Source organism: Tursiops truncatus, chromosome 14 (assembly GCF_011762595.2).
Source record: "Tursiops truncatus isolate mTurTru1 chromosome 14, mTurTru1.mat.Y, whole genome shotgun sequence".
Classification (NCBI taxonomy): domain Eukaryota; kingdom Metazoa; phylum Chordata; class Mammalia; order Artiodactyla; family Delphinidae; genus Tursiops; species Tursiops truncatus.
The window spans coordinates 35,349,098-35,372,014 of NC_047047.1; the positions used below are offsets into that span (position 1 = coordinate 35,349,098).

At 41.4% G+C, this 22,917-nt stretch overlaps 1 protein-coding gene across 1 annotated transcript in view; it reads left to right on the plus strand.

Moving 5' to 3' along the window:
• The first annotated feature begins 15,191 nt into the window (after positions 1-15,191).
• Positions 15,192-22,917, plus strand: part of PELI1 (pellino E3 ubiquitin protein ligase 1) — a 137,995-nt gene continuing 130,269 nt past the window's right edge. The window contains exon 1 of the mRNA XM_073791312.1: positions 15,192-15,361. The gene's annotated coding sequence lies outside the window, so the exon portion shown is untranslated. The remainder of the gene's footprint in view (positions 15,362-22,917) is intronic.

The following is a 22,917-nucleotide window of genomic DNA, read 5'->3' on the forward strand; positions in this document are numbered from 1 at the left end:
GAAAATACCTATGTATAGTGAAGGACCATGGCTCATGAAAAAGAGTGTGAATTTGTGTGGTACCACATTTATATATGTGGGTCTAAACCCTAAAATAATGGACCCTATTCCACATCTAGAGCAGTTTTCATACTTTCTATTAACAACTTATGTTTGAGATAAATACATATTATGAACAGAACCACCCAAATAGGCAATTAATGAACATTTTGGGGTTATATATTGACATAAATATATTTTTAAACCTTGAGAGGAGACAAAGTATTAACAAAGTCAAGGTCACCTCATTTGTTCTTTTTTTTTTTAATTTATTGTTTGCTGCGTTGGGTCTTCGTTTCTGTGCACGGGCTTTCTCGAGTTGCGGTGAGCAGGGGATACTCTTTGTTGTGGTGCACGGGCTTCTTGTTGCAGTGGCTTCTCTTGTGGCAGAGCATGGGCTCTAGGCATGCGGGCTTCAATAGATGTCCCACGTGGGCTCAGTAGTTGTGGCTTGCGGGCTCTAGAGCGCAGGCTCAGTAGTTGTGGTGCACGGACTTAGTTGCTCCGCGGCATGTGGGACCTTCCCGGACCAGGGCTCGAACCCATGTCCCCTGCATTGGCAGGCGGATTCTTAACCACTGTGCCACCAGGGAAGCCCCACCTCATTTGTTCTTGGTAACCTTGATGGGCATCCTCTCAGCTGCCTTCTTAACACTTTCTAGCATCATCTCTACAACTTGCCTGTGATTTTTCAGGTAGCAGCTGTGTGAGCAACTAGTCACACGCATGTCCACAGGCTTGTGTGCGCGCACACACACACACACACACACGATGCTTCTAGGAACAAAAGCTGGCACAGAACATTAACTCAATTCCATAGAAAGGAAAATGCTTTTCTTTCTTTCTTTTTTAAACCTTGGTGCAGGCACCCTTCTTAGGGGCACGCTGTCAGTCTGGGCTTTTGTCCTGCCCGGCTGCTGATTTTTTAATGCATGCTGAAAGTGCCACTCCTGCAAACGCACTCCATGGAGGCCATTTTGGCTTGCTGCCACCTGCCTTCCCTGGATTAAGAAGCGCGGATCCATTGCTATTATGGAGCCTGAAGCAGAGCCAAGAAGAAATCTCAGAGGGCCCTCTCCCCAGACATATGCGAGTAGAATAAAAATGAGACACAAATGATGGCACGAAGCCTCCAGCACTCCTGGGGCAAAGTGGGGGGCTGTGTTGTAGGCTAGGAGGATGTTCTGGTTCTTGGGAGAGAAATGAAATGAAAACATGTATTCTTTACATATGAAGTTCCTTCAGACCTCTTATCAACAGGGTGGGCCTTTTTCTGTTGTTTACTCTCAGAGAGGGACTTGGAATTCCTTATAGCAAACGTACACATTCCAGGCTGTCAGGGCTGAGTTGAGAAGTGTCTCCATGACTTTCTAGTTACCCAGGGTGCATATCCTGCTAATCAGGTAACAGAAGGAGCAATCAAATACATTCATTTATACTAAAGTGTTAGAGACTTGATGTGTTACTCCTCCCAGAGGTACCTACACTCCAGAGGTAGCTGCTTTCCAGAGGCCCGTGGAGAGCAAACAATATTTAACCTAAAGGAATATACAGAACTAATGGTAGAAGTTCAGGCATGAGCACTTTTAAATTGCCCTACCCAGGAAACCATCTATCAATATAAGGGTGGATCTAAATATATGTCTGATGCGGTGACAGGAAAAAAAGGGAGTGTCATACATAGCAAACCTAGAAGGGTAAGTCGTGACTTCTGCTATTTTTTTCTTCCTCCTTCCCTTACCAATCATTCTAGCCCTCGTAATGGTTCCTGCAACTTCACACGTCCAATGCCTTTGCCCCATGACTAAACCAGTTCTGAAGACGCAGCAAAGCATGTCACATGTTTTATTAGTAAAAATAAATTCAGTGCTGAGTTCAGTGCACAGTGAAATTAGGCGTCAGAAACAATGGCCCAGAATAGAATAAAATAGCAAAAGGTTCAGGGGAAAATGTCAGGCTACACAAGAGCTATATGAATAACACGCAAAGCTGCAGGAATCACTAATGTTTTTATGAGAAAGAAGGATACTGAAGCTATGATGCTTGATTGTTTTTTCCTTTTATTATGAGAGTAAAAAGTGAAAAAAAATCCATTTGGTTGTATCAGGGTCAGAGAATTTACCAGATATTTGCTGACCAACAGCCTCTCAGGGTCTGTCATTCCTTCAGTTCCCTGCATCATCACCTTTTACTGTGCTTTGGCTCCAGCAAGACACAATCAGAGCGATTCTACTTCAGTGCAGTGCCGGGGCGGGTGGAGTGGTCCACCCCAGAGGCCCATCCAGGGGTTCATGGCCTGGAGAACACTTAAAAAACAACAATAAAACCAGCTAAAAAGCCAGTCTGCTTTCTATTATCACCATGGCAAGCAATTCTAAACAATGTCAGTAATAAACTGCTCTCTCTTCACCAACAAAAAGTCTTTTGTTGGTCTAGTTTCCAAACAATTGCTCTTGAGTTTTAACAACATAAATGTAAGCTTCAGTTTAGCACGTTTTTTATTGCTTTTCCTTTAGTAAACATATTCCACATGGAAGTTGATTCAGAGAATTAACTCTGTGCATTTATTCTGAGAGTGAGTACATAAGAAAGCTTGCTTTGGGCATAAGTGTCCAGCCTGTGTGTCCTTCAAATTCCTGCGTTCAAACAATTGATTCACAATAAATAACGATAGCACAGTGATTGTAAAGACAAACAGAACTTGAGTTACTTCAATTCTGTCATTCTCTTTGACCACTTGGAGTTTTTATTGTGTTTAAAGTTTCTGGGGTTTACTGTGAAATGGGATTTTTATGCATTTCTCCCAAATGTGGCCTTATGTTGAAGACTTCCTATTTATTTAAACTGTTGTTCATGTGAAAGAAACCTTCCAAAATTAAAATTTCTAATGGAAAGTATTCTTTGATCAAAGGTGGATCGACACATCATGAATATGGGAAGAAAAACAAGTTTGACAAAGTCACTGACAAATTTGCAGAAGTTAATTGCAAAAACAGACACTGTAACATTATTATTCATTACTGTAAAAGACCAATAGGTAGGTCTAAGTTTTCATCTCTTTCTTCAAAAATACATTAATGAAATTGAAAATATTACTTCATAACTCTTCCTTTTTTAGATTGTGATGTTTATTTTATTTTTTTATTTGATATGGCACAAAGTTTCATAAAGTAAAATTTCTTTAATGACTATTGTTATTGGTTTCATTGTGTGATTATTACTAAAAATAATTTCGTCATGTAGGAAGGAGGTGTTAGAAATTATCAGCTCTGGGTGTCACATATTAGCCCTAGCACCCTAATCTGTTATATGTTCTGTTTGAGGGCTCCCTGACTCTCTCCCTCCCACACAGCCTCATTCCCATCTCCACCCCCACTCCCCCACCCATCACTCCAAACAGGACCTGTTAGTCAAGTGTTGGAAAAAGGTAGATCAGATGTACTTAAAATAATTCATCCTTCCTCCCAGGTTCTTCCAGCTTTCTCCCACTTTTTCTTGTAGAGAGGAAGTTAGGTTACAAAATCAGAAAGGTTAAAACTCATTCCTCTACCCTCTTTTCCCATTTGTTGAGGGCAAAGACGAGCAGAAGACTGAACCTTCAGGACCTGCCTACCCACCTGAGTGAAGCTGGGGAGGGAATGGGAGTGAGGAGGATTCAGCTATAGCACAAGCCCTGCTTGGACTCTCAGACCCCTGTGTCAAGCCATGTCCAGCCAGGAGCACTCAGTGGCTTTCCTCTCTGGAGGTGAGTCTGATGACCCAAGTTTTAGCACCCTCCTGAGACCACGAGAATACTTGGTCCTGAGATGCAGCATTAATCAGCACTGCCTGAAGCCCACATCCCTCCTGCCCTCCACACTCAGGCCCCCAGCATCACCTTTATTCCCACAGAAAGAAGGGAGTTTACATTTCAATCCACGCACATCTCCCCAACCCCACCCCAACTCTGGTCAGCCTGATGTCCCTAACTCTGAATAATCAACTCAAAGCAGGAAGGAAAATATTTCCCACCAAAATTTAGCACGGGATTATCATCACTCTTCGGTTCTCAAAAGATTCCTAAGTCATCCAACAGCGATTCATTATGTCATTAAGTGTCACGTTTCCTTCATGTTGGAGATGGGGAAAAGTTATGATACTTATTTTTCATTTTTACTTACAAAATGTAATGAATTCCACTGATGACCTATTTCTAAAATGCACCAATCAAAGGAAATTGTAAAGTTCACCATAGTAACAGCTCAGTGTCAGTCACCCAAGCGAGAACCACACCGCTTAGGAGGCCCCCACCAATCACGGGGCAGAGTATTGTTACCATCTCATAGCAACCAAGGGATCTGCATGGCAACATCAGTTGCTATATAAAAGAAAAATTAGAAACAATATTCTGCTAGGGAGAAATAAAGGTATCTACTGCTAAGTCATACTTGAGTCACGTTTGTGAAGACCCATCCTAAAATATCCACCTAAATATAGCTCAGATAATACTTGTCAGATCCAAGAGTCCATGTGCTAGGAGCCCAACCACCACCTGCAACCACCTGAGAGGGGAAGAGAGGCAACTCTCCATAGAACAGACGGTCTCTGAATAGGAAGGGAGAGAGTCTTTGAATACTAGGAACTGTAAGGCATATTGGGAGGGTAGATTACCCATGAATCATCACATTTAATCCCGTGAGGGAGGCAGGGCAGATATTATCATTATCACTCAATTCTCCATCTCCCCCCGACCCCAAATCTGTTCCTCCCCCAGCTTTCCCATCTCCATTAATGGCAACACAATTCTTCCAATTGTTCATACCAAAACCCTCAGAGGTCTCCTTAACTATTTTCTTTCTCTCATGCTCAATCCAATCCATCAGCAAACTCTGTTTGTTCTGCTTTCAAGATATGTCCAGAATCCAGCCACCTCCACAGCTATGCCTTGGTCCAAACCACCATCCTCTCTCGCCTGAGGCAATAGCCTCCTAACCTGTGTCCCTGCTTCACACCGCTGCCCACCTACAGTCTATCCTCAACACAGCAGCCAGAGTGACCCTTCCAAAACATAAGTCCTTGGCTCATGACCCTCCAAGGACTTCCCATCCTCTCTCACAGTGAAAATCCAAGTCCTCACTGTGACCCACAAAACTGCACACAGTTTAGCTCCCTCTTGTTTCCCTCTGCACTATTGTCTGCTTTCCTCACCAGCATCAGTCACACTGGTCTCCCCACTGTTCTTCCAGCACAACAGGCTCCCTCCTACCTCAGGGCCTTTGCACTAGCTACTTCTCTGCGTGGAACATTCTCCCCCCAGTTGCCCTCAAGGCTCACTCCCTCACTTCCTTCAAATGTTCACTCATAAGTCACCTTCTCAGTGAGCCTCTGTCTGACCTATTTTTAAAACTGGACTCTGTACCCACACCCTTTACCCACATCCTCTAACCCCCTTCTGTGGCACACTGGGTACTAGAACAATGCCTGGCACTTACTAAGTGCTCAATAAATATCTGATTATGAAAAATGGAAGCACTGTTTTACAGATAAAGTAACTGGGCTCAAGAAGCTAAATGATTTACTCAAAGGCTCACAGCCAAAGCATATTAGAACCCAGACTTGAAGCTAGATTTGCCAATGACTCCCCAAACTGTGTTCTGCCCACTCTACCACATTTTGGTTTCCTTTTCCAGATCTACCATCTCTTCTAATAGGTGTCATGAATGCGTTAATTCCCCGGGAAGGGAGGAAGGATTGCTGGGCTGAAGGCATGGCCAAGGCAGGAGTGTAGGGTGGAGGCGAGCTTCCCCAGAGCCTGAGTGATACCCAAGGGACACTTGCAGGTGAGTCAGGAAGTGTGGCTGAGGCCATGTCAACTGTCAGTGACACCCCACTGGTGGTGACCTCCCCTGCTTCAGGCCCCCTTCTTGGGGGTAGACCATTCAGCATTCTTATCCCTTTATTCGCTCAGGTCAAAACCAAGGACTTAAATGGAATTTTTAGTCTGTAAAATGTTTCATCAATTCCTGCTAGTTTGTTCTCAAAGAGTCTCAGAGTTCTATTAAGTGTACATTGCATGACTGGTTGAAAAAACTTTTTAAATCCAGTTACCAAATATGTTTTTTGGTCTATACAAATAATTCTGGGTCTTGTTTTGTTTTTTAAACAGAAACCACCTAGTGTTAAGGGAATATATGGAATATCTTTTGATTAAAACTATGCTAAAATGCACCCAATATAGGAGAACCTCAATACAAAAGGCAAAATGTCTTTTGATTAAAACTATGCTAAAAAGCATGCAACATAGGAGCACCTCAATACAAAAGGCAAATACTAACAGCCATAAAAGGGGAAATAGAGAGTAACACAATCATAGTAGGGGACTTTAACACCCCATTTTCACCAATGGACAGATCATCCAAAAGGAAAATAAATGAGGAAAAACACAAGCTTTAAATGACACATTAAACAAGATGGACTTAATTGATATTTATAGGACATTCCATCCAAAAACAACAGAATACACTTTCTTCTCAAGTGCTCATGGAACATTCTCCAGGATAGATCATACCTTGGGTCACAAATCAAGCCTTGGTAAATTTAAGAAAATTTAAATCATATCAAGTATCTTTTCCGACCACAACCCTGTGAGACTAGATATCAAGGAAAAAAACTAAAAAATACAAACACATAGAGGCTAAACAATACACTACGAAATAAATAACCAAGGGATCATTGAAGAAATCAAAGAGGAGATCAAAAAATACCTAGAAACAAATAACAATGAAAACATGATGAACCAAAACCTATGGGATGCAGCAAAAGTAGTTCTAAGAGGGAAGTTTATAGCACTACAATTCTACCTCAAGAAACAAGAAACATCTCAAATAAACAACCTAACCTTACACCTAAAGCAATTAGAGAAAGAAGAACAACAACAACAAAAAAAACCCAAAGTTAGCAAAAGGAAAGAAATCATAAAGATCAGATCAGAAATAAATGAAAAAGAAATGAAGGAAACAGTAGCAAAGATCAATAAAACTAAAAGCTTGTTCTTTGAGAAGATAAACAAAATTGATAAACCATTAGCCAGACTCATCAAGAACAAAAGGTAAAGACTCAAATCAACAGAATTAGAAGTGAAAAAGGAGATATAACAACTGACACTGCAGAAATACAAAGGATCATGAGAGATTACTACAAGTAACTATATGCCAATAAAATGGACAACCTGGAAGAAATGGACAAACTCTTAGAAAAGCACAATCTTCTGAGACTGAACCAGGAAGAAATAGAAAATATGAACAGACCAATCACAAGCACTGAAATTGAAACTGTGATTAAAAATCTTCCAACAAACAAAAACCCAGGACCAGATGGCTTCACAGGCGAATTCTATAAAACACTTAGAGAAGAGCTAACACCTATCCTTCTCAAACTCTTCCAAAATATAGCAGAGGGAGGAACACTCCCAAACTCATTCCATGAGGCCACCATCACCTGATACCAAAACCAAACATGTCAAAAAAAAAAAGAAAACTACAGGCCCATATCACTGAGGAACATAGATGCAAAAATCCTCAACAAAATACTAGCAAACAGAATCCAACAGCACATTAAAAGGATTGTACACCATGATCAAGTAGGGTTTATCCCAGGAATACAAGGATTCTTCAATATACACAAATCAATCAATGTGATACACCATATTAACAAATTGAAGGATAAAAACCATATGATCATCTCAATAGATGCAGAAAAAGCTTTTGACAAAATTCAACACCGATTTATGATAAAAACCCTCCAGAAAGTTGGCATAGAGGGAACTTACCTCAACATAATAAAGGACATATATGACAAACCCACAGCAAACATCATTCTCAAGGGTGAAAAATGGAAAACATTTCAACTAAGATCAGGAACAAGACAAGGTTGTCCACTCTCACCACTATTTTTCAACATAGTTTTGGAAGTTTTACCCATGGCAATCAGAGAAGAAAAAGAAATAAAAGGGATCCACATGGGAAAAGAAGAAGTAAAGCTGTCACTCTTTACAGATGACATGATACTATACATAGAGAATCCTAAAGATGCTACCAGAAAACTACTAGAGCTAATCAATAAATTTGGTAAAGTAAATGCACAGAAATCTCTGGTATTCTTATACACTAATGTTGAAAAATCTGAAAGAGAAGAAATTAAGGAAACACTCCCATTTACCATTGCAACAAAAGGAATAAAATACCTAGGAATAAACCTACCTAAGGAGACAAAAGACGTGTATGCAGAAAATTATAAGACACTGATGAAAGAAATTAAAGATGATACAAACAGATGGAGAGATATACCATGTTCTCGGATTGGAAGAATCAACATTGTGAAAATGACTCTACTACCCAAAGCAATCTACAGATTCAATGTAATCCCTATCAAACTATCAATGGCATTTTTCACAGAACTAGAACAAAAAACTTCACACAATTTGTATGGAAGCACAAAAGACCCCGAATAGCCAAAGCAATCTTGAGAAAGAAAAACAGAGCTGGAGGAATCAGGCTCCCTGACTTCAGACTATACTACAAAACTATAGTAATCAAGACAGTATGGTACTGGCACAAAAACAGAAATATAGATCAATGGAACAGGAACAGGATAGAAAGCCCAGAGGTAAACCCACGCACATATGGTCACCTTATCTTTGATAAAGGAGGCAAGAATATACAATGGAGAAAAGACAGCTTCTTCAATACGTGGTGCTGGGAAAACTGGACAGCTACATGTAAAAGAATGAAATTAGAACACTCCCTAACACCATACACAAAAATAAACTCAAAGTGGATTAAAGACCTAAATGTAAGGCCAGGCACCATAAAACTCTTAGAGGAAAACCTAGGCAGAACACTCTTTGACATAAATCACAAAGCAAGATCCTTTTTGACCCACCTCCTAGAGAAGTAGAAATAAAAACAAAAATAAACAAATGGGACCTAATGAAACTTTAAAGTTTTGCACAGCAAAGGAAACCATAAACAAGATGAAAAGACAACCCTCAGAATGGGAGAAAATATTTGCAAACAAAGCAACTGACAGAGGATTAATCTCCAAAATATACAAGCAGCTCATGCAGCTCAATATCCAAAAAATACAGTCCAATCCAAAAATGGGCAGAAGACCTAAATAGACATTTCTCCAAAGAAGATATACAGATCTCCAACAAACACATGAAAGGATGCTCAACATCATTAATCATTAGAGAAATGCGAATCAAAACTACAATGAGGTATCAGCTCACACCAGTCAGAATGGCCACCATCAAAAAATCTACAAACAATAAATGCTGGAGAGGTTGTGGAGAAAAGGCAACCCTCTTGCACTGTTGGTGGGAATGTAAATTGATACAGCCACTATGGAGAACAATATGGAGGTTCCTTAAAAAACTACACATAGAACTACCATATGATGCAGCAATGCCACTACTGGGCATATACCCTGAGAAAACCGTAATTCAAAAAGAGTCATGTACCACACTGTCCATTGAAGCACTATTTACAATAGCAAGGACATGGAAGCAACCTAAGTGTCCATCGACAGATGAATGGATAAAGAAGATGTGGCACATATATACAATGGAATAATACTCAGCCATGAAAATGAACAGAATTGAGTTATTTGCAATGAGGTGGATGAACCTAGAGTCTGTCATCCAGAGTGAAGTAAGTCAGAAAGAGAAAAACAAATACCATATGCTAACACATATATATGGAATGTAAAACAAAATTTTTTAATGGCTCTGAAGAACATAGGGGCAAGACAGGAATAAAGACACAGACGTAGAGAATGGACTTAAGTACACAGGGAGGGGGAAGGATAAGCTGGGACAAAGTGTGAGAGTGGCATTGACATATATACACTACCAAATGTAAAATAGCTAGTGGGAAGCAGCCACAAAGCACAGGGAGATCAGCTCTGTGCCTTGTGACCACCTAGAGGGGTGGGATAGGGAGGGTGGGAGGGAGACGCAGGGAGGAGATATGGGGATATATGTATACATATAGCTGATTCACTTTGTTATACAGCAGAAACTAACACAACATTGTAAAGCAATTATACTCCAATAAAGATGTTTTTTTTAAAAACTGTGCTAAAAACTAGTAGTGGTATGCCCACATTTTCTACCCTGATTCTGAAAGTGGATGATAAAGGGGTGGAGGACGAGGTAAGTGGGGAGAGGGGAGAGACCACCCCACCCACAAGCAGGGCATGGAGAGGAATAAACCTGAAGCAAGAACATCTGCTTCCATGACTTATGTTGGTGATTAGATAATGCTGGTATAGACACAAACACCATCAACAATCTTGTTGGGTACGAATGGAAGAAAAAAAATAGTCATGATTCTTCCACCAAGAAACTTGAAACATGAGACAAAATCAAGAATAATAGTAGCTACCCCTTTTTGAGCATTGACATTGTGGCAGGCATTTTGTGAAGTACCTTCATACAGTTTTACCTTTAAATCTCTCAGCAGCCCCGGATGGAAGGAGTTATCTCCCTGTTTTGCAAAGTCAGCTCAGAGAAAGGAAATGACTTGTCCCAGGTCATGCAACTAGAACACGACAGAGTTGACCCACTTGCCTCCAGAGTCCTTGTTCTTAACTGTTACATCGCATCTCCTCTCTTCAATAAGATGAATTCACGTGGTATTTATAAACATGGAAGAAATATAAAATTTGGAGGTGACATAAGGTAACATTTTTTTTTTTTTTTGTGCGGTACGCAGGCCTCTCACTGTTGTGGCCTCTCCCGTTGCGGGGCACAGGCTCCGGACACGCAGGCTCAGTGGCCATGGCTCACGGGCCCAGCCGCTCCGCGGCACGTGGGATCCTCCCGAACCGGGGCATGAACCCGTGTCCCCTGCATCGGCAGGCAGACTCTCAACCACTGCACCACCAGGGAAGCCCAAGGTAACATTTTTTAAAAGCCTCAGCAAAATTACTGATTCATTTAAACCATCCAAGTAGGCAGAGTTTGGTAGGTCTGTGGAGGCCCTGAAAGGGCCATGCCCACAGTCCTGCTTGTCATCTCAGTGACAACGCCATCATCGTCTCCATTTAATGCCACAAAGTTAGCTCAATACCGATAGACAAGGAAATGCCAGTGCCTTGCTCACAAAGGTTCAGGTTGACAAAAGTTGTAGAACACAGGTGGTTCTATAATCGATTCCCTGTTGATATAAAACTCACAAGTAAGATGTTTCATTACACTGAGAACTCAGGATGGTTAGGTTTCTCCACATAGTGGGGGAACCAAGGGTGGGTACCAAAAGCAAATGGAATTTTGGGGGATGGAATGTTCCACTGAAACTGGTGGGGAGGAAGGAGTGGACTTGTGTTAAAGTGACCACTGCTTCGGCATCACATTCTTTCTAGTATTTTGCCTCAAAAGCAAATCTAAACCTCAACAGATAAAAATAAAAGATCTGTTATGGATTCCTGATTTTTAAAAAAATCTAGCCTAACTTTACACTTGAATGTGAAGTCAACATGCTGTAGAATCTGGCTTTTTGACATAATCCAGGGCAGTTTCTACCCGGACTAAACTTTCTGGCTATTTAGCCTGAGAAGCAGACGTTCCTCTGTTCAAAGGTAGTTAGCTGCATTACCTAATATCAGGATCACCTTTTAGCTCATTTCTATATTTTTCAAGTAGCAACAGCTCTTACCTTTATGGTAAAGTTACCCTTGACCACCTGGACCTGAATGTCCTTAGCATTTGTTGTTTGGACCAAGCATTAGGCACTCACGTATTTGCAAATGTTGTAGAAGGCAGTGTGACCTAGTGGAAGGGGACTCCCAGCAGTGGGAAGGAACTGGCCCTTGCCACGTGGAGACAGTGCCTCCAGTCTCATGACGCCAGATTTGGGATTCATGGGCTCTAAGCACAACCTAACATAGCAGCAATCATTGAGATGTTCACCAGGTTAAAAAGAGACAACAGGTCCAAAATGGAGTCACTTGTGCTAAGACCCACATCAGCAAACCAAGACTTAATACCCAACCTAATTGCAGCCTCACCTCCTCCCAGGTAATCTTAAACCGGTCCATCTGGAATTTCCAGGTCAGTACTAGTGAGGTAATCCACATGATAGACTCCTTCTGTTCCCCAAAGAAAGATGAGGTAATCTGCTCTTTCCTTGTCCCTGCCCACTTCTATAAAACTCTCTTATTTTGTACGCTCCTCAGAATATCTTTCTATTTGCTTGATGGGATGCTGCCCGTTTCATGAATTGTTGAATAAAGCCAGTTAGATCTTCAAATTTACTCCACTGAATTTTGTTTTTAACACCCTGTACTAAACTTTCAATCAAGTCCTACCCCAAATTGCAGCCTGGTTTCAGCTGTGCCATGCGGAATTAAGGAAAGGGTCTGTGTCAGGTTTGGGATGGAGTAGCAAAGAGGAAAACAGTAACCTCTCTCCCAGTGCTACAGATGGAGTCTGGTTGGGGCAGGATGGCTCAGCCACGTGGCTAGAGAAGAAACTATTGGTTCTGTTTCTAAACACACAGGATCCCTCACATTCAGGACCTCTAAGAAATACCTGGGGCTACTTGTTGAGGGTTAGCTTCCCATAGAGCCAGGCAGAGGCTCAAAGCCATCATAAAGTGGGCATCAAATGTGACTCAATTTTGTGGTCCCAGACTGCTAAGGTCTATATGTATAGGTCACATGAGTGTTTCTGTTCTGGTTTACTTTAATTGCTTAAATACATTAATTCATTCATTCATGTTTGTGGAGCACCTACTCTGGGCCAGGCACTGTTCTAGGCACTGGGGATAAAAGAGTAAGAACAACAAAAAAAGACAAATCTGACTTCATGAAAAAGTCCCTGCCCACACGGGGGAAGAATACATTGCAAGGTACATTGTGTGCCTTCTAAATCCTAATCAGGAATAGAGAGGATTATCGATATTTTAATTTTTAAAGCTACGATTTAATTTAAATATGGTTTTGCTATACTGTAAGGAAACCTGATTCAGTCCTTTAAAATTAGGAGGATTTAGTAGATGTGGCACATCAGGAAGCTTTGGGAGCACATCTTCACCCTAGAATAACTTTCTGAAAAGAGAAAGGACCCTCTTAAGATTCTTAGCTCTTCTGTATCCCTACCTCAGTGGTAACCATTGAGATTTCCTCTTGGCTCATAGCCAAAACCTAAATACTATCTTGGCCACTCACATCTGAAAAAAACAGAACAATAAAGTCCTCAGAAACAGACAGTCTTTAGATATTTATTTTGAAAAGAGCGCTAGAATAGAGCTTCTAAATCTTCTAATTGCCATTGCTGACGCAGTCTGTTGTAAAAATACAATAGTGAATAGGCAAGGACTGGAAAGTTCCAAATTGTCAAACATCATTGAGATACTACAAATCATCTGTTTTAAAAAAAATATGGCTGTCAGAGCCCGTGATCCTGATTACCGAGACATCTGTGACTAAATAATGCTGGTTATGAAAATTGTTGAAAAGTTATAAATAAATGTTAAGTAATACAGTACAGCTAATTCCCCAGGTGTTGTTTCTCTTCTCAAGTAAGGATCTACATGAACCAAGTGACAGCATACAGCTTTTCTGTGGGTGTAAATCTCTAGAGATATTGTTCACTCACATTTGCTTATGTACTTTTACTTTATCAGTCTCAATAACATTATTATTTCTTGCTTTGTTATTTCTTCTCTCTAATCCACATCAGTAGCCTGTTCTTATAAATAATTCAGCATCTGTCTGGGCATTTGTTTGCAATATTATCTTATACTATGTTATGTAGGAGGAGGGAGGCTAGTAATGCTTAAATATGGGGAAGTAACGTTTCTTTCAATCTTTCGTATTTGCAAAGTGGTTCTGTCACATCCTTTGCCTGTGAACTTGCACTGAACTTTCTCTTCCACAAAGTCTGGTTTCATGGACTCAAGCCTGCTGCAAAATTTGATATAATTGACACTTGATAAGAGGGTCCAGTCTAGTCAAATATGCCTGCAAAATGATCTACCATATTTTTAATTCCTGGTGAACTTGCATCTATTTATATATTCAAAGAGGCTTCGAAGAAAGAAAGTCGGATCATCTGTACCCACTATGGGGCAAGCAGAACCTTTTTTTCCCCCAGAAAAATAATGGTGATCAAATGCTGTCTTTGCTCGATCTTTGTCTTTGAACAATCTTGCTGGCTTACTTCCCACAATACATCCTGCATATACTTGGAGGTATTGGGAAGTTCACCATAATTGCAATGGACATCCAATCTAAATAGAGTTAAGGAAGACAAACTTTGAAAACAGAAAGAAGTCCATTTTGAAGAAGCGATGCTTATACTTCTCTTGACTGCCAATGATTAAGAGTATACCTTTTCTAAATTATGAAAATCTACTGGAATCCAGGTCAAGTGTTGACTCAGAGCCCTTTGCACATGCTGTTCCCTCTGTTTGGAATGCTGCTTCCTTCCCATCCACTCTACCCCAACTTCCAATCTAATGTCAGTTCACCCTTAGGATCTTAGCTTCCCTGACATCTCAGCAGAGGCTGAGTGCCCCCACCTATGCTAGCATGGTACTCTCTCTCCACTTTGTAGCACTGTCTCCCTTTTTCTTTAGTTGTCAGTTGATGTCTGCTTCCCCCAATAGGCATAAAAAAGCTGTAGGAGAGCAGAACTGTATCAGTCTTATTTATCACTGGTTAGCCATTTCAAGGTAGTTGTTCAATAAGGATTTGAATGGATAAATCAATGCATGTGAGTGAAAATAACAGTATCATTTGTATGTTTGTTTACTACTTGTCAGGCTTTCTGCTGAGTATTTCACATGTGAGAATGAATGAGTGAAAGACCTTCAAAAACGAGCACTAAGAACATTAACATCATCTGAATGAATAGTAGATCTCCTCTTAAACAAGTTATGCATGAAATTTTTTGTTTATATAAAATTTAGGGGAAAGTTTCAAAGTCAGTATTACATGATTTACCTAACTTACAAACCAAGGAGAAACTCAAGTTTTATGGGTAAACTGCTAAGAGCAAAGCTTGGGAAATACCATCCAGGATAATGTACTTTTTTTTTTTTTTTTTTTTTGAGGTACGTGGGCCTCTCACTGTTGTGGCCTCTCCCATTGCGGGGCACAGGCTCCGGACGCGCAGGCTCAGCGGCCATGGCTCACGGGCCCAGCCGCTCCGCGGCATGTGGGATCCTCCCAAACCGGGGCACAAACCCGTGTCCCCTGCATCGGCAGGCGGACTCTCAACCACTGCGCCACCAGGGAAGCCCAGAGTAATGTACATTTTACTCAGACATTCAAAGAGGTATGTGGACCCCAAAAGAGTTAAAAATGAATGCTGTGTATACTATTTTGTGAACTGCATTTTTCACTCAGTACATCTTGATCATCTTATTACATCATCAAACTTTCCTCTGCAACATCTTTTCAAGTGGCTATAAGAATTCCATTGCATGCATGTGCCATTGTTTATTTAACTCTTCCTCTAAGATAGGGCAACCTAAATGTTAGGTTACCTCCAATTTTTTGCTATTATCAACTCGTAGCTAAATCTTTGCATATGTCCTTAATTATTTGCTTGGAGTAAATTTAATATTTTGAAGGGATCAAATTATAGGGGCCAATATTTCCGATTGTATTTGAGAAGAACATGGATTCACACATATTTTACCCAGGCCTGAGATCATACCCTTCCTTTAATTCACAGAGCACAAACCTAACAACTTCAAAACATTTAACAGCATTAACAACACTTAGCATTTTAATTTACATTCATTGAGTTGCTTTATTATTTCTTCATCTAGCCTCAATCAAAGCAGCAAAATGTTAGCAATGTTTAATTAAAAGAAATTCTAAAGGAGCCATCTGGGAATGGCAGGACCTTGGCCTATGGTACATTCCTGACAGTGAATATTTAAAATACTTGTCATGATATTTCTTCTAATTCTGGAGAGTTTTTAAATGTATGCAATTGATAATCTTACAAAGCAATCATGAACCCCTCCACTATGTTTCCAAGAAAAATCTCTAGTTTTCTAGACTACTAAGTATTTTAAAAGGTCAAAACTGAATACTTTTGATTTCTTACCTCCTAAAAGGCAAACCAGGCTATTTGATGGCATGTGTGGTCCAAAGAGAAAAGAGCTTCTAAAATTAGTATGAAGCCCATCCTACTGTGACATAATAATGAATAGAATCACTGATTTCATAACTAATACGACTCGGGGTCTATGGGAAAGTCAGCTTGGCTGACATTCCTAGAGGAGTGAAAGTTCCTCCAAAGTTAATGGTAGAAACAAAAGATTAGGAGCCACGATGTTCCCACCTAGAGGAAACCTTATTGTACAGGATGCCTTTCAGCAGTGGCCGTTCTTGAAGGGCAATGCATCTCAGATATTGAAATGCTATGGGATGCAGTAAAAAACAGTACAGCTAATGAACTTCACTGAACAACTTCATCTGTGATAGCTATTTGCGACGTCGCACATTCTGGCATGTCAGTCATTACCTTGAAAAGCTTTTTAAAAAAAGTGATCCCAATCTCAGAAAACACAAATAGATCCCCAATCTGTAAAACCCTCCCTGCTATCTTTAATCTTTCAAACCTACATGTTGTCAGGTAAATTTAATGGGTAAGACAAAGCTCTTAAGATGTATTTGGATCCCCTACAATTGAGATCTGATAATCAAGGGACTGGGAAGAAAAGACCCAACAGACAAGAAATTGTTTCAAAAGTTTTATCCTATTTTCATATTTCTAATAAAATTTGGTTTCCAGAGATGATACCAGAAGAAGTAGAAGAGTGGCTTTAACAGTATTCCTGTGGGTTTAGGGTTTTTTGTTTGCTCGTTTTTGTTGTTGTTGCTTTGAGTTTGGGGTGTTTTGTTTTGTTTTGCTTTGCTTTGCAAGTTTAGGTGTTTAACTGTTGTTATTCTTCCAAAGTAGTAGTTCTTCTCCCTTTAGTCCACTGCTTCAAGTCACTGTACATCATGTTTTGAACAACACCTACCACAAACCAAAAGCTTTATGAAATGGACACTGCTCAAACTTGAGGAAATGGAGCATTAAGACCCACTAGGGAGCTAATGATCCTCCACCAATGCTTTTCAGCAGTTTTGCTCTTGGTCCACAGGGCTGCTCATTCTTCTTAGGATATACTCTTTACATATCTTTGATTATGGTACAGATTCTTTGAAGACCTTCCCCTGGTATTCCTAAGACAACTAAGTTTCTGAGACATTTGCTACATTAATGAATGCCACTCAAACAGTAGAGATTAAATCATCCCAGGCTTCCAGCCAAATGGAGACTCTTCCCTCTGCTAGGTCACCAAAAAAGGAACAGAAGCAAATGTACACACATGTAAAAATACCCATCAATTCCAGAACTGCTCACAACACAGTCCCAGAAGGCTATCTTGTTACTAAAAGATCCCAAATGAAAATATAAGAAAACAGGTTCCCCCCCAAAATAGGGTAAAGTTTCAACCTTTGGAGAGCCGGCTCCAGACAGGGTAAACACGATATTGTATGTGTTCACAGCATGCTGTTATCTCATGGGCTGGCACAGAGACCAAGGAAGATCTGGCTTGGGAATCTCAGGAATGCTGTGTCTCAGGCTCATGGATGCACTTGACAGAGAGCCCAAACACATGAAAGTTCTATTGTCACGATCGTGATCTCACTGTGGGAAGACTCAGTGTTAGGTCAGGTGCCACATTTGAAATAAAAAAAAAGTATGCGTCTCTGAGCTAACAGTGTAGACCTGTATGGACCATGCCACGCTCCAACCCAGAGAATCGAGACCAGTTTAGTAGAGCAGGAAGAGGTCATTTTCCAAACTGGTTGAATTCTAACAGAATTTCCTGAAGGACAAGAAGGAACTATGCTACGTTTCCCTGCAAACAAAGTAGAGTGAGCAAGGATGAAGAAGCACTCAAGAGTGAGTCTTAGCACACAAATTAAAGAAACTTGTAGGTGGAGATAAAGGCATTCTTAGAGGTGGCATGAAGCCTCAAAGGGGTGCAGATGAAGGAAATGTTTAGAATAGCGCATCCACAGGCCAGGCACATCGTGCCTCTACCTACTCTGCAACTCAATAAATGTTTATTGAATTGAATTAATATGATTCTTAGCTCTACAATGTAATCCAGGGCCTAATTAGCTAGTCCATGCAAGCCTTCAGGAAAGATCATTCTTAATATGCCTCCATTTTATATTTGGAGAACCAGAGACATGAAATGGTTAAGTGACATCCTCAGGTCACCCTGTGAGTTAGAGGCAGAGCCAAGACGAGAACCAGATACACAAACACCCACCGGCCACCACTGAGCTGGTCAGCCACTCATGAGGCCACTTGCTGAGGAGGGAGGAATCCAAGATAAATGGAATTTGAGGTCTACACTCAGAGATTTTTCAGTTCCCTCAACAGATGAAGAAACTTGCATTAACTCATCAAACTCTCCCAGGGGCTGGCTCAGGAAATTGGAACTTCCAAGGTCAAGTGATAAGCTATGGAGGAAAAGCTCTAAGATGGCACAAGGAAGACTAACTGAGGAGTGGCAAGGTCCCACAGAAAGGGCATGCGCTCTGGAGGCTCTGAATCCAACTCTACCACTCACCAGCTGTGACCCGAAGCAATTTACTAACCTCGCCAAGACTCAGTTTCCTCATCTATACAAGGAAAATTGTAATGGCCATCTTGTAGAGCTGATGTGGATACTGAAGATGTTATATAAACCCCTAACATAAGGACTAGTCCATAATAGGCACTCAGAGACAAACAAAATGCTAGTTACAGCCATGATTCCACAAAGAACAACAGAGCTACATACATTTAGAGGACGTGAATGTTTCCGCCGACTTGATGAAAGGAAATGTAAAACCATTAATAAACACATGGACAAGACATTCAATCTGCAGATCACAAGGATAATTTTTTCAATGTGGGAGAAATGCTGTCCAGCAGCTTATGAGCAGATGTCACTCTGGAGTGGTGCCCTTGACACAGGGCAGGATGCCTTTCACTGTCTGTTCCCCTCCCCCTCACTCTCTGTTATGGCTTTTAATGTATGATGTTCATCAAATACACCACATACTGCATGGTGGTGTATCCATATACCAAACAGACTGCATTTTTACTACAGACTCCCAAGATTGAGGGCAGATGTAATAGGCACTTAAATTTGCCCAAAGACTTAAGAAAGGGTTAAATTACTTAATGCTGCATCTAATGGTAGGATTTGTGACAAAATTGGCTACTGAAAATGCATTTGGGGGTTCTCACCTTCCAAACCCAAACTGCATTAAACCAGCATGTTGAGCTGCATTTGGAATTTTATTTGACAATATAATGGTTGATATTATCTATACCTCTGTATCAAACAGAAACCACCCCCTTTTCACATGGAACTGATTTCAAAGGGAGTTACACTTCTGAGGGAGAGATACTCCAGAAATCTGGGCCCGGGAGCCTCTGAAACTGCAGATGTTAAATAGCATCTGTGTTGAAAGAACCTCAGTGGTCTGCTGATAGCCTTGATATATGCACCGGTTACACCTCTCTTGACCCATGAAGGTAGTCCAGGTGCCATTTAAAGATCTGCAGTAGGGGCTTCCCTGGTGGCGCAGTGGTTGAGAGTCTGCCTGCCGATGCGGGGGACACGGGTTCGTGCCCCGGTCCGGGAAGATCCCACATGCCGCGGAGTGGCTGGGCCCGTGAGCCATGGCCGCTGAGCCTGCGCGTCCGGAGCCTGTTGCTCCACAACGGGAGAGGCCACAACAGTGAGAGGCCCGTGTACCACACACACACAAAAAAAGGATCTGCAGTAATAGGGTGACCACTTAGAATAATTTTAGAATTATCTGCAATGAGCAATCACATGAAGAAAAACAAAACAAAACAGAGGATAGTGAAAACAATCGACTCCTATAAGCAAGTTTAAAATCTTCGCAACCTTCTCACTCCTTTAGGTTGATCTAAGCCAGAAGACTTCAGGTTGAGGAAAGCCAGGAATATAAAAGCCAGGGTAGGATTTAAATTAAATTTACCAATTTATGGTTTCCTTTAACATGATCAAAGCTAAACTTTCCAAGGGAAGTTTTCTCAGTAATAAAGGCAAAGCCATTCCACCTTCAAAGACTTTTTCATGTCTATCCAACAGCTTTGATTGCACAGTACCCTGTTTTCTTCAGAAATTAAATTTCACATTTGTAAATTTTGATCGACAAACTTGTGCTAGTTGCCCAGATTCATGCTCAACCCTGAATGGCCTAGGGGAACACTGTGAAGTTAGGGAAGTTTGTAAGGGCTCTGCCTTCTCTGCCTTCCCCTAAATGTTGGGGTTTCACTCAGCTCCATCTTCCCATCTTCCACCCTCTTCTTATCTTACTTTTCATATATCCAAATACCTACTGGACATCTCTGCCTGGATATCCTATTCTCAAATTCATCATGCATATTAGGGAGCTCTTCGTCTCTACCAAATGTATTCCTCTTCCTCCTTTTCATTTTCTTTTACTGGTGCCAAGATTCATCCAATCACTCAGGCCAGAAACCTAAGCACAACATAAGAGCACAGAGGAGACTCCAAAGATAATAGCACTTTACTGCAGGGTAGGAAATCAGGGAGGTGTTTCAAGGGGCATAATGTTATTAGAGACACACCAAAATGAGAAAGAGCATAGCATGGGTATGATTTGTCAGGATAGGATGGGATCTGCTGAGATCATAAACTCCATAATCTCAATGGCTTTTCTTCTCATTAAAAAAAATAATCCAATTCCAGTTGGTCCGCGTTCCTGCAACAGAAACTCGGGATCCAGTCTGCTTCCATCTTGCAAACCACTGTCTTAGATTCCTGCACTTCCTGAATTATAGACAAGAGAGGATGACCTCAGATCCCCTCTTACCTTCCTTGAACCAGAAGTGTCATATCCCTCTGCCCACTTTTCTGTTGTTAAGAATTTGCTCATTGTCCTAACCTAACTGGGAAATATCTTCTTAGCTGCCCAGGAAAATGAAATGAAGTAGTGAACACAGCACTGTTTCCAAAACCACATGTTTAGGAAACCATAGGAAGACTGGAATACCTGGAAATCAATGGGGGGTGGTGGGGGTAATACGTCTTGTGGGGAAATAAAAGGGTGGGTGGACAATGTCAGAAGAGATAGGAAGGTAGGTAAAGTCAAAGCCAGCATAACTAGAAGGACTGGGTGGGGTTCAGAGCCTGAGTGCTGTGCTGTGGATAATGGGATTTTAAAGATGAGAATAGTGCAAAGACAGGAAGATGGGGTGGATGGAGAATCCTAGAGCAAAAGCTTCTCAAACTGAGACACCCCAAGGAAAGCGCCAGCTCCTGCTCCTAGGGCCTGCCTGAGGTTCCTGTTGCTTTAAGAGTCAGTGGAGTGCAGACTAGGGTCTGGGACTCAGCCTAAAATCAAACAAAGGAAAGAGCGAGTTGCGGTACTGTGATCATTATTGCTGCACACTGTGCTTCCTCAAGGGGATTGGTTCCCACACTTCCCCACTGGCACCCCCCTTCTCAGCTGCATCCCAGCTCCCACTGCAGGCTGACCTCTCTGTTCCTCCCTGTTCCCTCTGGGTTCAGCCTGACTTTCTTCTTGCCTTGGGTGGATGTGGTTTCTTGCCTCCTTTGCTTCTCATGGAAGTCCGCCTCCAGCAACATGTACTCTAGCTGACTTCCACTGTTTTACACTCAGCTGTCTTCTGCCAGTCCTGTCCAGTCAAAAGACAAAGGAACAACAACAATAACTAACACTTACTGAGTGTTTAATACATGCCTGGAATTGTACAAGCATTTTATATTTATGATCATATATAGTAGATAATGTATGCAACCACTGTACATTAATATATAAGTATATATTATACCCGATTAATATTAGACTATTTTATATTACAGTATCATATTTTATGTATATACATAAATAAATCCAAAAATGAAATTTCATCCTCAGACCGCCATGATGTAGGTGGTATTATTACCTCCTGTTATGATACAGTTGAAGAAACTGAAGCAAAAGCAGTTAACTTGCCACATTCATACAGATTGTAAGTGGTCAAACTGGAATTTTAATTCAGGATGTCTGTTTTTTAACCCCTACTGCTATACTACTACTAAATAAAGATGATGGAGAGGAGGGGAGACAGACAAGATGGCTTGATAATCTTAAAAACAAACACAAAACCAAAACAAAACTGCTGTGAGGAACAGTTGTGATTAGTCCTGAGAAGGCAGAAGAGTCTCCATCAGAGAGAATTGCAAAGGAGGAGGTGCCACCAAAGGATAAAAGCCTCCAGTTATTCACACAAGGGATATTTGTTTTCTTAAAAAGTGACAGACTCCTGGAGAGGATAATGCCTGAATTTTTGTCAATGGAATTTCACAGGCCCTGGCAGGTGGGTGGCAGGGAGATTTGAGCCCCTCCAATGACAGCTCCTAGGCCCTGCCTCAGAGAAGTCCATTCGTCTTGGCAAAGCCCCTCCCACGCACGCACAATGTGCGGTCTCGAGCCGGCGTGAGGCTGGACATCTTGTCAGCCCCCCACACAAAATGAGAACTGTTGCCCCGGCACGCAGCTGGCGCGCCCATTCGGCAGATCCCAGCTGCTTGGAGTCGAGCACGCTGCGGGGCCACGCCCCTAGATGAATATTCATGACCGCCTGCGCTCAGAGACCCGGATTTCAAAGCCTCTAAAGGGATTAGAAGGACGGTGGGGGCTTCCAGATAAGGAGTCAGAAGGAAGGAGGGAGCTGGGCTTAGTCAGGGCTTGCCTTTGAGGACTACAAAGAGGAGAGAGCACATGGAAACTGAAGTCCACGGTTGCTAATCTAGGCGA